The 14458-nt window shown below is 44.4% G+C and overlaps 1 pseudogene; it reads right to left on the bottom strand.

Moving 5' to 3' along the window:
* Positions 1-6282: 6282 nt before the first annotated feature.
* Positions 6283-6762, bottom strand: LOC109300052 (annotated as a pseudogene).
* Between the last annotated feature and the right edge of the window lie 7696 nt (positions 6763-14458).

Here is a 14458-nt window from a genome sequence, read left to right as displayed (position 1 = left end):
CCCAGCAGGAGGCGGCAGCTGCTGCAGTGGAGCAGAGCCCATCTTCACCTGCTACTTGCTTACTACAGGCTTGGGCAGGGGTGGGACTGGCTCTCCCCACTGTGCACACTCCTGGGGTACGGGGGGGGGCCTGTGCCCCTCAGATCTGTGCATGAGGTGCGGGCAGGCATGGGCTGCCCACTGTGGGCTCAGGCTCCCGACCTGCTGGCCTCCCCTGGGGCCTCTGCAGCCTGGTTGGTGCAACATGGTACTGCAGGGCAAAGTGGTTGCACTGGAAAGCTGCCTGCCACTGTGAGCTCCATGCTGCCCTGGCGATGTGTGCATGGCAGCAGCAGGTGTGGCAGCCTGGGGTTTTGCCCCTCACTGTTGCCATGCATGCAGGGGACACGTCTTTAGGGCCGCATGGTAGCAGGCAGCTTTCCTGTGCAACCACACTTTGCCCTGCAGCACCAAGTCGCGTCCACTGGCCTACAGAGGCCCCAAGGGAGGGCAGCAGGATGGAAGCCCAAAGCCTTAGTGGGCAGCCTATGCCCGGCCCACACTGTGAACAGATCAGGGGGCACAGGTCCCCCCTACCCCTCTGGGAGTGTGCACAGCAGCAAGGAGCTGGCCCTGCAGCCCCATCCTGCTCCCTGCTGAGGCCCTGAATTATGGCCCCAGATCCCAAGCCCCATGCATCACCCAGCTGGGCAGCAGCCCAAGCCCTGCCCAACTCCCTCCCTCCATCTCCCTCTTCCTCCCCCGGCTTACCTGTGGGAGCTACTCTCCAGGCTGCCTGGCAGCCATGTGCATGTGTGAGCATGCACATGCACATGGCACCCCCTGCCTGATTACCCTCCTCCTGCTCTCCCAGCCCCTTGTAGACTGGAACTCTGCCAGCCTGCAGAGAACTCTTTGCAAAACAGCAAAATCCATGGGTTTCTCTGGCAAAATGAGAAATCCATGGTTTCCTCTGGCAAAGTGGAAAAATCCATGCTGTTTTCCCACAGGGAAAACCCAGATCCCAGCTAATGACTGAGAGTGATAATGATTGTTGTTTATATTGAGACAACAATGACAGCAGGTCCATTTGCAAAGGGACATACTCTGCATTTATCAAGAAGCTATCAGTGCAGTATATAGGTGCTTTGTCTGGGTTATAATTGCAGTGAAAACTACTCTGGGAAAGAGAAAGCCAGTTCTCAGATCATTCCACCTATAAACCAGGATATTGCACTGTGTGTGGATCACTTGCAGCTCCTATGTGAGTTCTATACTTAGGAGGAGATTAAAAGGTCCAGCCAAAAGGACAAATGCATAGAATATAAGGTCCAGGTCCTCATCCAAAAGCCACAAGTGAAAGAAGCTGCTCTTTAGCCATCTCTGCACTGGCTGCTATATTGGTATGAGAACACCAGCCCCCACAAGTGAGACAAGCTGCAGAAGTAAGAGTGCAGGTTTGATGGCATCTGTACTTCTGCTGGAATAGTTCCATCAGTTCAGGATCATACCTCTCTGTAATGCTGACCCCACCTATACTGGCAGAAAACTGTAGGATAGACATAGGCTTAGTGACTGTTGCTGTTTGGTTTTCCAAGGTTTAAAATGATCTGAGGCTGTGTACCTTTGTCATGATACAAAGGGCTAATGGCTGGCGCAGTATATATAAAGCCTCCAGGATGAAGTGCCCCATAAATTGTTTTTAAGTTGTTATGTGGGAAGGGCAAAATCCAGAAAGGTCCCTTAGGCATTTCCAGCATAGGTAAAATAAAGCACCAGTGCTGAGCAGGGTGATTCAAGGAAACAGAATAGGGCAGTTCATCAGGTATGGCCTACCCAGTGCCCTAGGCCAGTGAGAACCTAGAATTGATGGTTCTTCATTTACAGGGAAGTGTACTAGCCAGTACGCTGTTATACAGAGCGTGGGCCATCCCACCATATCCCCTTTTTGAGTGAAAGTGACCATGATTGCTACTGAATTTAATGCTGCCAGCTCACATTAGATGTGCCCTGAGGAATCCTAATGAATTAGGCCCCTCCAGGGAGTTAGGAAGAGTTTAAGCACCACTCTGCTTCAAACCTGGATCACAGTGAAGCTTAGCCAGGAATTAGGTACCTAGCTGCTCATCCCAGGATGGTCCTGTGCTTGTGCAGAAGCCTAGCTTTAGGTCTGAATGTAGGTGCACAGGAAGTTTTGCAGCCCCTGAATTGGGGGTTTTCTGGGTCTGTTTTGGACCTAGGCTCCTAAAATTTGCATTCTGTGCATTTTCCAGGAGTTTTTGTTTGGACCATTACACCTTTCTGAGCTACCTTTGTGTTGCAGAAGAGCTTACATAAAAGGAAGGGAAAGAGAGATTAATGGCCAGACCACATGATGGGAAGAAGTTGGAAAAGGGTGGGATGTCTTTACTGGAGCATACTGCAAAAGACTGTTGCCTGTATGCCGTGTGGTGCCACTGCTTTTCAAGAAAACAGGACATAAGTACACTCTATGAAACTCTAAGAATATAACTGGCTTTGTGTCATCCATTTCTGCTCCAAATACAGATCTGACCTGCATGCCTCAAATCTACTTACTTTGATCAGAAGTGCCAGCAGCTCTGCCTGTTTGGCTCTGCATTGGCCTTGCATTTTAACCTCCAGACTTCCATTCTGACGAAGACTTCTCCCTTCCTTGAAGACTCATAAGCCATGGGAAGACTGGGAACTGGTGGCAGGGAGTGGTTTACTTCACTGCCACAGGAGGGAGGACAAAGATTTCCAGAATGAAGTGATGATGCTAAACATTGAATCTTGAATGATGTATCTTGTTGTGACCCTTCATTGCCCTTGCCTAAGCTGCCCACCCTCCTCTTACCTGTTTCTGATCAGGTCAAATAGTGGAAATCTTCAGCATCTTCTGAAAGCCACTCTTCCTAAAACAGCAGCTGTCCCAATGTCCTAAAGACCATCTCTCAGGCAATGGGAAGAGGAAGCATTACTCACTATGCTGCAAGTGAGTGAAGCTAAAGTAGGCACATGTGCTATCCTGCACCACCTGAGCTTAGCCAGTTCTGAAGAAAATGGAAGAACAGCAGTCACTTGATCTGATGGATATACAAGCAGGGCGGTGATAGGAAGGTAAACAAGCCTAAACTACCCCAAATCCATAACAACACAACTTCCCATGTACACTTGAGAAGATAGGACAAAGGGATGTAGAAGATGAGGAAGAAGGATTTCTTGGCCAAGGGAAGCTTGATTTGCATCTCACAAGTGTCCCAAACAGGTTCTGTCTAATTAAATCTAGAAGCTACCCCACTATTAAGGAGACCATGGAAAGTTGCCTGTTTTCAGGTGACGTGGACAGGAACGTTGTAGGAATGGCTAATGCACCTTTAAGAAAAAGTTCAAACTTGATTTTGGCATTAGTAAGGTTGTGATACACAATCCTCAGGCCTCAAAAAATATGCAAGAAACTAATTTATTTTGCGTATTCCTTTGCCTGTCCCATTGAGGTACACTTTTCTGGCTCAGTCATAACCAAAGAGATAACTGGCAAGATCAGCACTCTCAGTGGTGACAGCGCATTGTGTGGGGGCACGGCTGGAGCTTTGCTGCTGAAAGAGGAGATGTCACTTCCTTTTTTTGCCACTGAGGTGTGTCAAGCAGCTATTTAAACACCAATTCTTGGCACTGCTCCTGGTTCTCTGCCCTCCCTGGTACCAGTCAGAGGCACTGCAAGGAAGGTGTAGGATGCGGGTGGGAAGATGGGGAAATGGGAGTGTGAGACATTTGCTTAGGTACATTTTGGCACAACTGCCCCTCTTATAGTTTCATAGTTTCATAGATTTAGGGTCGGAAGGGACCTAGTAGATCTTCTAGCCCGACCCCCTGCCAGGGCGGGAGAACAACAAAACCCCAAAACAAGAAACGGGACTCAAATGAGTCCAGCCAGGTAGGCATCCAGCTCTCCTTAAAGACCCCCAGGGTAGGGGCCAGCACCACTTCCCTTGGAAGTTGGTTCCAGCTCCTAGCCGCTCTTATCTTAGGCAGCAACCTGGACTTGTGCCCTACTCACCTACTCATTGTGAAGTTACTGGTTATGGCATCTCTCAGTTCAGTAATATCTAAAGGACTGAATGGCAGTAACCAATGCATGACCTGTTTAGTATCTCCAGTTCTGGCTACCTCAGAGCTCTTTGAGAAGGCTGTCTTAAAGTTAAAAAGGACTACTTAGTTGCATGTTTTTCTGCTTTTAATAACATCAGCTTCTCTCTGCATGCATCAGGCTCTCTGGAAGGTGAAACATATAGTGTTTTTGCCTTTCTGAAAAGGTCAGCACGTTCTCCACAGTCAGAACCACAATGGAACATGTCAGTCTGAAATTAGAAGAGGTCTTGGTGTAAGTTTGCAACATCCAACATGACATTAGTACTGTTGGAGTGTTGTAGCTATGACATATGCAAAAAGTGGGTTTTTTTAATATGTCTAACATCTCTCTCAAATATGCAGTTGATCAGTTCAACAAAAGATATTACCAACCCACTCCCCAATTCCATCAAAACATTGTTAGAGCTTGTATAACATTACGATTAACTGTGTGCCTCACAACTTCAGCTTTAAGAGTGCAAGATATAAATCTGATTTGTTCACACTTTTTTATATTAAATGTCGACAAAGCAGACAATTCAATATAGTTTAATATAGTTCAATATGTGTTCACAGACTGCACCCTGCTGGCTTATAACAGCATCAACTGAAATGAACACTTATACACATTTTTAAAAGCTCAAAACTTTTAAGAAAAATTATGGATGGATTTTCTAACTCAAGTATCATTTACTTGAGCAATAGCTAAGCATAGGAGCTGTGCTGCACTTTAAAAATGAAAACACTAGCACTAACAATTACTGAAGCATATAAAAAATACTGCTGAATTATGGCCTTCTGCCCTGACAATTTTAAGCTGGAATTCTGCAAAGCCTTTTGTGTTTCTTTTGTGGGCAATCCCACAAAATGACAGGGTCATTTTAAAAGTATAATAAGATCTTGTGCTTTTTAGGCAGCATGAGCATTTCTGCCACCCACAAAAACCCAAATCATCATCCCAAGGGAGTAAAGAAAAAAATAAATTGTTCTGTTTGTAATCGGTTTCAAGAATAAAACCCAGCATGGTAGATCGCTGGAGAACTTGTGCCCACAGAGTTTAATATAGACTGGTTTGAGAAATGAAGGCATGCATAGTCTCCTGGATAGGATGGATGATGCCTTCTCCTTTATTAGGTTTTTCACTTGTATATGCTTGTTGAAATCAGTCTGTTATATTCTGTCACACAAAGCCAGTTCCAAGAGCCGAGGCAAATTGCTCTCAAAGAAAACCCTGTCAGATAAACACAGCTCTCTGTTTCTGAGAGATGGCAATGGGTATCCTGAGTAGCTATGTCACTCTGGAACATGATCCACACCTGGAAGAGATGTGGTAAATCCAAGGTTGAAACATCCTTCTGCCCTTGTTGTCAAGCATGTTGGAGATAAGGATCTCAAGAGCAGTGGGGGTTACCACTAGCATGACTTCACCACCTGTTTTCCAGGTTGGTGTGCACAGAACAGCAGAACTGAATAGATGGGGAAACTTAAGAGGTGTGTCCCAGAAGCACCAGAGAAGTAGTGTAGACATATTTAAAGAAGCATACAGATCATCTTTGCCAACCTCAATCCCAATTCAAAGGTTGCCAAAATCCTTGGAAGGACCTATCAATTTGAATGGTCCCTGGCCATTTCTAAAATTCTGAAGCCTCTGGGAATATCCACAGGTGCAATTAATTTGCATTGGAGTTTACTGCTCCCGAATGCACCTTTTGAATATGCACCTGTGCTTGCAACACATTGAGATCAGTCAGAGCAGCCCTGGCTGGCAGGAGACTCAGGGGGCTGAATAGCAAAAGTGATTTCATACTGTTCCTCTTGTAGTCACGCTACATAAAAATGTATCTCTGTCCTATACATATATTAGAAAATGAACAACTGAAAAGTCTTTCTTTTCATTGTTAGCAGCTATTTGTGCCAGATTTCAAATGAGTTTGATTTGTTTCATTAACAATTCTGTGCACGTGGCGTACATATATTGATATTATATAACAGTCATTAGAAATGCCCACACAAAGATGGAGCTAATCTGGAAACCATGTATAGTAGGACAGCAGTTTGGCTCCAATTTGTATAACCAACTTCTAAGCTAACATCTGAGTGCTCTGGAAATGTCACCTTTGAGAAAGTGCCATAAAGCTCTGGTTATACCCAGTTCACTCTCCTTTGCAACTTCTACTCTCTGCCACTTTGACACCAGGTTTTTGTGTTATTGAACCTTTCCAAATCTAGGTCGGAATCTGCACAGATCTCAATTGCCCTTGGGTTTGTAGCACTAGTTTTCTTAGACAGCAGCACCACCTGGATGTTAGGCAGGACCCCACCCTGAGCAATGGTGACTCCCCCCAGCAGCTTGCTCAGCTTCTCATTGTTGCAGACTGTCAGCTGGAGGTGGCCGGGAAACAATGAGAGTTTTCTTGTTCTCCCAAGAAGTATTCCCAGCCAATTCCAGGATTTCAGCCATCAGGTATTTCATCACTACAGCCAAATAGACTGGTGCCCCAGCTCCCACTTGCTCAGCATAATTGCCTTTGTGAAACAGACTGTGCACATGGCCTACAAGAAACTGTAGCCTGCCCAGGAAGACCTAGACTTGGCCTTAGCCTGGACCTTGCCTCCCTGCTTGCCATAGCCAGACATGATTTTGCTTTTAAGTGATGCCACCCCTCTGCAGAAAGAAAAGCTCAGTTTTGGCCTGACCCAGTGGAAACTTCTGCACATGCTATTAAGGTGATGGAATAAAGTCCAGCACAGTTCACACGGGAGTTGAATGCTCCTGGGCACAGTGTCTATATGTAAGAGCAGGGCAGCAGCACTTTGAGCAAGGGTGAAGCAGCCCCAGGCTGGCAGCAGGCTTGGGCGGTCAGCCCCAGGCTCTGGGTGGCAGTGTCAGGCAGCAGCGGGGTTGGCTGGGGCACAAGGGTGCTACAGTGGAGGGCTAAGTGGCAGGCAGCCCCTGCACATTAGCACCTTGTGGCAGAGCACCTCTGGTATCTAGGAGGTAAGAGTAAGACTGCATAGGGATGCTTAGAAGACTCTTGGTCTTGGGCATGACCTAAAACTGCACCCTGCCAGCGATGGGTGGCGTGGTGGGGCTGTTCGCGGTGGAACCACCCACCAGAAATGCCAGGCCAGTTATCACCCTGGTGGAAGGTGAGTAAGGGCATCTAAATCCCAGCCCTCACTTCCAGGTGGGTCATTTAACACTGAAGGTAGTTGGGGGCCAGGCATGGCTGAGGCTACCTGAGCCTGTGTGGGATGCAAGACCCCGGAGAGTGGAGCCAGGCATGGCTGCAGCCACCTGAACCTGAAGGGTGTGTGTTTGGCCCCAGGCCCCAGTGTCGGGGGTAGAGTATGTGCCTCAACAGAGGTGTAGAGCAGGGTGCAGTGGGGCACCTCCCGGCCTGCACCAGAGTGGAAGTTAGGAGGCCTGGAGAGCCTAGTAGGGGTATGGAGCCTAGTGAAGAAGCAAGGAGCCCAGAGGCTAGGAGCCCCGACTGTGTGTGTGTGGGAGGCAAGGAGCCCAGTATGAATGAGGGACATGAAGCCCAGTGAGAGAAGCTGGAGTTAGGGGCCAGGACATAGTTACAACACGTGAATGCTGAGAGAGGCATGTAGCGAGGCCTTGTGAACAGGGGCCTGAGATGAGACCCTGTGAGAAAGGGACACAAAAGGGACCCAGTGAGCAGGTGGGCTTGAGGGTAGGTCCTGCTAACATGGGGGGCTGGATTAGGTCCAGGTAAGCCTTAGGGTGCCTGAGGCCGCAGGCCGACTGGGTGGAGTGGGTGAGGAAGTGCCACAAGTGAACAACAGGGTGAGTCAGGAGCTCCTGATTCAGAGCAGCTGGGTGTATGACCCGCTGAGGGACTAGAGGCAGAGTCACTCCAGTGTTCTGCTAAGCACCCAGCGCTCACTTGGACGAGGGTTGCAGGAGAGGCCCAAGAGGCTGCACGCTTGCTGGCCGGAGACTGCAGGGAAAGAAGCCCCAGGACCCTCCGCAGGAGAGCAGGGTGAGTATGGCCCCAGGAAAAGAATGGGTGGCATAAGAGTGGCCCCGCAAAGGGGCAGGATGAGCAAAACCGCGTGAGAGGTGGTAGAGTGAGAGAGGCCTCAGTGAGAGGATGGTGGTATGAGTCTGGCCTGTGATAGGGCAGCAAGTGAGAGGCCTAACACTGGGAGGAGCTGAGCCTGGCCTCAGGTCGGAGCAGAGCTCAGCTGTTAGGAACATCTGTGAGACTTGAGATGCAGTATAGGGGTAGCTGAAGCTGCATACATAAGCCCAGGAGAACAGGGTGTACAAAGGGCAGCCACCTGCTTAATTAAGACCTTAATTTTTGAGCAAGGCATGGCAGGAGAGAAAGGCAGGCGGCGTGCCCAGAGGCAGGTGGGAGACTAGCACTGTGGCTAGTTAGGGAGTTCCCACTTTGCCACAGCTTCATAACCTAGCCAACTCCTGTTGCTGTCAACGTGTGTTGCAGCATACTTAATGAGTCCACCATAAAGACAGTAGTGTCCCTGATTGTTAATTAACTTACTGCACCCTAATACCAGTGCATATGTGAGCAGTGATGCTTTACTGTGGAGCTAATTAGTCAACTCTGCAGTAAAGTATACATGTAGATGCAGCCAGTAAATGGCAGTTTTTATATTAATTTTTTTTGAGCTGAAGGTGGAAAAATTATTTTTAAATGTCCCCAAACTGGGGTCTGGGTAATGAAATACAGCCTTTCACCTCTACTCACAATTTTTAATCCAACCCAGACTACAAGTGGTAAAATCTTTCTATCTTCTAACATCTATTGTAATGGCCTATTTGAGAAAATGAGATGATCAGTCACAGTGCAATTGCGAATGCCCTCATCACAAAAGCTGCTCTGCATAACTAGCATCTGTTGCAGCTTTGGAAGGAAAGTCAAGGACAAAGTAAGCTTGGAAAGCAGAGCTTTCCTTATTTACTTTGCATGCAACAAATTTAACTTGTGGATTCTGAGGTTTGCCACGTCACATGCTGTCTCCATGATGTGATGAATACTTTGACTGAAGAGTCACAGAACAGGAATGTGATCATGGACCTGGAAGCAGAGCAAACAGATATCTGCCTAGAAGATAGAGGAAATGCTCAGGAGACTGAATGCTAGATTGCACAGTGCAAGCTGCTGCTATGAAAATGTAAACCTCTTCACCAAACAACAGCAAAGCAAATCCTGATCATGAACTGTATTTTGCTGGAGCAGGGTGGAATTATTAGAGAACAAAGATTGCTTCCCTTGTGAGTGGGTGTGAATAACACCTGCTAGAAAAATCACTTTAGGAAGCCATGTAGCATTGAAAGAACATTTTCTGCATTTAATTGAAGCATCTAAACAGGTAGGCAGAAAAGTGACTACATTCCACTAAGTCATAATGAAAAAGGAGTCATTCAGAGGCAGCCATTGCGTGGACTTGCATTTTCAAAGTGTACCTGCAGTGGTGTTTCAGGTTTGTGTTCAAAACAAGAGATAACTGCAGGACTTATGCACACTGCAGTGACTGCATATGGGTTTTTAAAAAGAATTAGATAGTGGTGCTTCAAGGAGCACAAAACAAATCTTGTTTTGAGAGAAGTGAGAAAAGTAACCTATGAGGAAGCAGGGAAAAAATTTCTCCTGACTTCAGCCTAACAAGACAGGCAAAACAAACCGAACTAGTGCAGGGAAATCATGGTTTGGGCCATGGAGGCAAATCCCTGCTCTTATAAAGAGTTAGCTGTGGTCTCTGGTATTTGGGCATGGCAGAAGATGAAACCGAAGTCCCAACAAGCTCTTCCAACCTCCTTCCTCACCCTCCCTTTCTGCTTCCACAGACTCAAGACAGGCAAAACTAGACTAAAAACTGTCAGAAGCTCAAGCCACCCCCTGTAGAAGAGTGATAGACGGAGCTAACCATGACAGGACTTGAACCTGTGGCGCTTTGGGATACTGAAATATTCTAATTGATGCTTAGAGCAGCAGGCTAACTCACTTCGGGCATATGCCAAAAGACTTTTGTGGGTGTTAAAATGGACCCCTTCTGTGTGCTTTCATGTTTCCTTGCACTCAAGGAAGGAGCTGAAGATAGGTATAAAACAAACTACTGTAACAATGTTTTTTTTAAGGGGGTATAATTAATCACAGGAGACGCATTCATTTAAAATATCTATTGAAGTTACAAATTAAACTCTTCAATATGATTCAAAGTACAAAACACAACATTAAAAGGCATTCGACAGTTCTTTTATACATCACAGTGTTAGTGGCACAAAATGTACTTACATTTCAAATACATAAACAAAAACTTATTTTTACACTGGTCAAATACATCATTTATACATATGCATGACTCTTTCATGCTCATCTCTATACAAGGTTAAAATACATCCACGGTAAAATGATCAAGAAAGGTTCCGCTATGTAGCACATATCTGTACCTAACGTTCCTGGAGTTCTATATGAGAGACACAAATCAAAGCCATAATGAAGACCACAGGGTTTTAAAACCCCAAACAGCATGCTTTACTTACTTTAAGTGCATTAGCAATTAAGCATTGACACAGGCTTTTCTTGATATTGTTACTGTCATTATCTGCAGCCACCTCCATTTTCATTAGGATTTTAAACGCTATATAGGAAATGTATGAACTTTGGTTTTGAAAATGCAAACCTGCATGAAGCTTTGTGCATGCTGTACATTACAGGATGAAAAATGCTTTTATTAAATATCTCCTTTATAGTAAGGGGAGAATATAAAAAAATACATAAATATCTCTTTTGAAGTCCACAACATTTTAAGCCCAAATATCCTCTTTTGCTCTATGAATATTTTTTTACCCAGCTCTTCCCATAAACACATAGTACTTTATCTATCTTAGTATTAAATATTTTCTTCTAGTCAGGTCATCAATTCTACATTAAGAACTGGGCCACTCAGTTCTTGTTATCTTTCATGATTTGAAGATAAATATTCTATGAAAAGTTATGGGGTCTGGTATTTAAAAAACTGCTCTCTGTAGACTATGGCAGGAAGTTTCAGGGTGAAAGTAGTAAGAAAATGATTGAACTATTAACATAAAACTATCATAGTAAGTACTGACATAGCACCTTCCATCAAAGGACCTCAGAGAGCTTTCCAAACAATTAATTAAGCCTCACAACACCCTTGTGAGGTAGGTAAGCATTGTTCCACCCGTTTTAAAGATGACTAAACTGAGACAACCAGAGGAGCAGTGACTTGTTGAAGGTCACAGAGGCTGCTGACAGAGATGAAAACAAACACAAGCAGAACCCTGCCCCCCAAAACAGTGCTTTACCAGAAGCAGCAGAGCATTGGTTTGACTCAGCTCCCCAGAGGCTGTATAGATCAGGAGCTTCAGCAGGGCTTTTCGGTGCTTTTATCTAAAGCTGAATCAATTGGCTATTAAAATCAGCTTAAAGTGCTGGTTTATTTTTTTTTTTTTCACATCTGTAAGCAGCCATAACGAAGGCCCAATGTCATTCCCACTGCACTGAAGAGTTTTCCCCAATTCCTGCTGTGAGGCAGGCATGAGTCCATATCAGTGGCAGAGCTGGAAGAAAACAGCCAACAGAAAACTGCCTCTGGCGATGCAACTCCATTCTCATTCCCCTGCTTTCACCACTAGACAAGACACTGCTCCTTCCCAGCAGAATATTCAACTCACATATTGTAATAATCTCCTTTAAAAGAGTATTTAAGGCAATGCAAATGAAGCAAACTATAGGATAGACATAAAATACAAGAAGAACCATGCATTGAACCTCCATTGTCTTTGAACTGTCATCTGAAACCTCATAAACAGTTTCCTCAAAAACACAACATAAGCATATGAGCACATTTACTCTCCCATAAATGTGGGACTGAACATCAGAGTTTAAAACAATACATATTTTATTTACAATCTGATTCAGGGTAGTAAATGCCAGACTGTCAACATAAACTGTCACAGAGTGACTACCAGAGTTATCACTCTTTTGAAACAAAACTGCAATGCTAAAATTAATACAAACTAAAAAACAAGTAGGATGCAAGATATTTTCAGAGTGGCTCCCAATGCCCAGAAGAGAAATCAAATGACACCATGTAAATGGAGCTGGAAATACGATGCAGGCCTCTAATTATTAAAATGCAGTTTCAGTGCTAATGGTGATTATCAACTATAAACTATTATTTTTTAAGTGTTGTAATTTATAACCCCCCCTCCTTTAAATTTTGAAATGCATTAATTTTAAAATGTGGTATTAATTGTTTCCCTGGGGATTTAAATTCTCAATCCCAGGTATTTTGTATTCCCAGGCTACTTCTTAGATAAAATCAGAATGGAAATAATTGTTGTACCACAATATCCCAGACACTACAGTGACTGGCCACAATCTGTCTTCTGGAATTGTTAACCAGAATCACTTATAATTTAAAAAGAAACCCGTGTGCAACCTAGCGCTTACCATATAGGAAACCGTTTCCGGCTCTTTAGGCACAGTTAGATATCTGACCTGCAACTCCTCTTTCTGCAATCTGATCTGCACAGGGCAGGTCCATGGTTTAAGCTCTCACACAACATCAACTTGCCTGAAGTCTGGAAAAACTAAGCTATTCATGTACAAGTACCCATTAATTCTACACCATAACGTGCCAATTCAGGACAATGCTTGTTTACTTAGGCTTCAAATAGGCGTTCATTTCTACCAGTGAAAATCTCTGATAAATTTCCAATGCTAGAAATGTCTGCCAGAGAGGGAGCAGTTCAGGCATTCAACCTGCACCTGCTCCCCCCACCCTGCTTTCTGCACCTTTCCCAGCCCAGCCTGATCCTGGCCTGGGGAAGTCATGGGGAATTACAACTGCTCAAGTCCCCACCCAGACCAGTTAGGAAGGGGACTGAAGAAGCCAAACTCACTCACTTCCCAGACTGGGGATCCTGATGTCATGATAAACTGATATAATAAATTTAGTGAATGTGCTTGTGGTTTCTATGAGGAGAGTGGTGACTCTCTCAGTAGAAACATAATGCCTATACATGGCTTTAAGCAACATCCTGAAACAGGATACTTTCCTTCCAAGGTCTAAGTACGCCCATTAGTTTTGAAGGCAATTTATGACATGGACACATAGGAATAACTGCATCCAGTGCAACACTTTCCAACCGCTCACTATTAAGCAGTATCTCCATCCCAGTGAGGAGCTCACATGGCATCCAACTCCCTCATGCAAACACTGAGAAAATAAGTAAATGGAAAGTTGTTTTAATACTGGTGAAACTGTTATGAAAAGTGGGATAAAAGAATAATGCCACCACTAGAGCTCTGAATTATACATTTTGTGCAAACCTAATGAAATTATATAGTACTGAAATTAAATTGTAAACAAGATTTCCTTTTCCTCCCTCTTAATAAGGTTGAATTTACTAAGATAAATAAAAAATCTCTGGAAAGCATTTTTCACTTGCTTTATTTGATTTTGGATGTAAAGTATTTTAAAGTCAATACTTTGACCTCAGGTTAAGGGAAAGATGCTCAGAAGTGCCTGAATGACTTTGAGCTTTAATCTCATTGAAAGTCAGTGGGTCTCTGAAATTCTTTCCTATAACTGAATTGCAGAGTAAATAGAAGGAATGGAAAAAAAGAAATAACTTTTTAATGAGTTTGAGCCAGGAAAATATAGTTTCAACCTGCTGTAGTTACCCAACTGCTGCTATGTTTAAGGACCCTGACCACACGATCTCTTAAATGGAAAGTCTTATTGACTTGGATATATATGCACCTCTTGACTGCCTAAAGATATAAAAGGACTAGGATAGGGGGCTGCTGTGCTTGGAGCCAAGCTCCGTTAAAAGCAGCCCTCTGCTACAAAAACATTGCTTAACTCTGGACTAGGAAACAAAGGTAGCTTAACTCTGACTTGCCTATTGTATACAGTTCTACTTGTTATTCTCTTGAATATAGAACTACCCAGAGGGGGGGAATGCCTGGGTCAGAGTACATTTGTGCTAAATTCATGTATGTTGTGGGGGCAGGGGGTGGGGAAGGTTTCTTCCTAAGGTTTTGCACAAAAGTAGTACTGGAGTGGAATGTTTGTGATCAGCAATATGTTGACATGGGCATGTTTCTACGCTGGAAAAGTTACAGCACTAAAGTACAACAAAATAGGAAAAATACCACATTGGAATAACACACGTTAATTATAAAAGAGAGAACTGTTTTGTCACAGTATCATCAGCAATATCATACACCATATGACATCAATTCTAAAAAATGGGTCAAATGCTTAAACATTGAGAAGAACTTCCACAAACATCCCAGGCTTTTTTTTTTTTTTTTTTTTT

Source organism: Gavialis gangeticus, unplaced genomic scaffold, assembly GCF_001723915.1.
Source record: "Gavialis gangeticus isolate Ggan-Ray unplaced genomic scaffold, GavGan_comp1, whole genome shotgun sequence".
Lineage (NCBI taxonomy): Eukaryota > Metazoa > Chordata > Crocodylia > Gavialidae > Gavialis > Gavialis gangeticus.
This window is presented reverse-complemented; position numbering and strand designations above follow the sequence as displayed.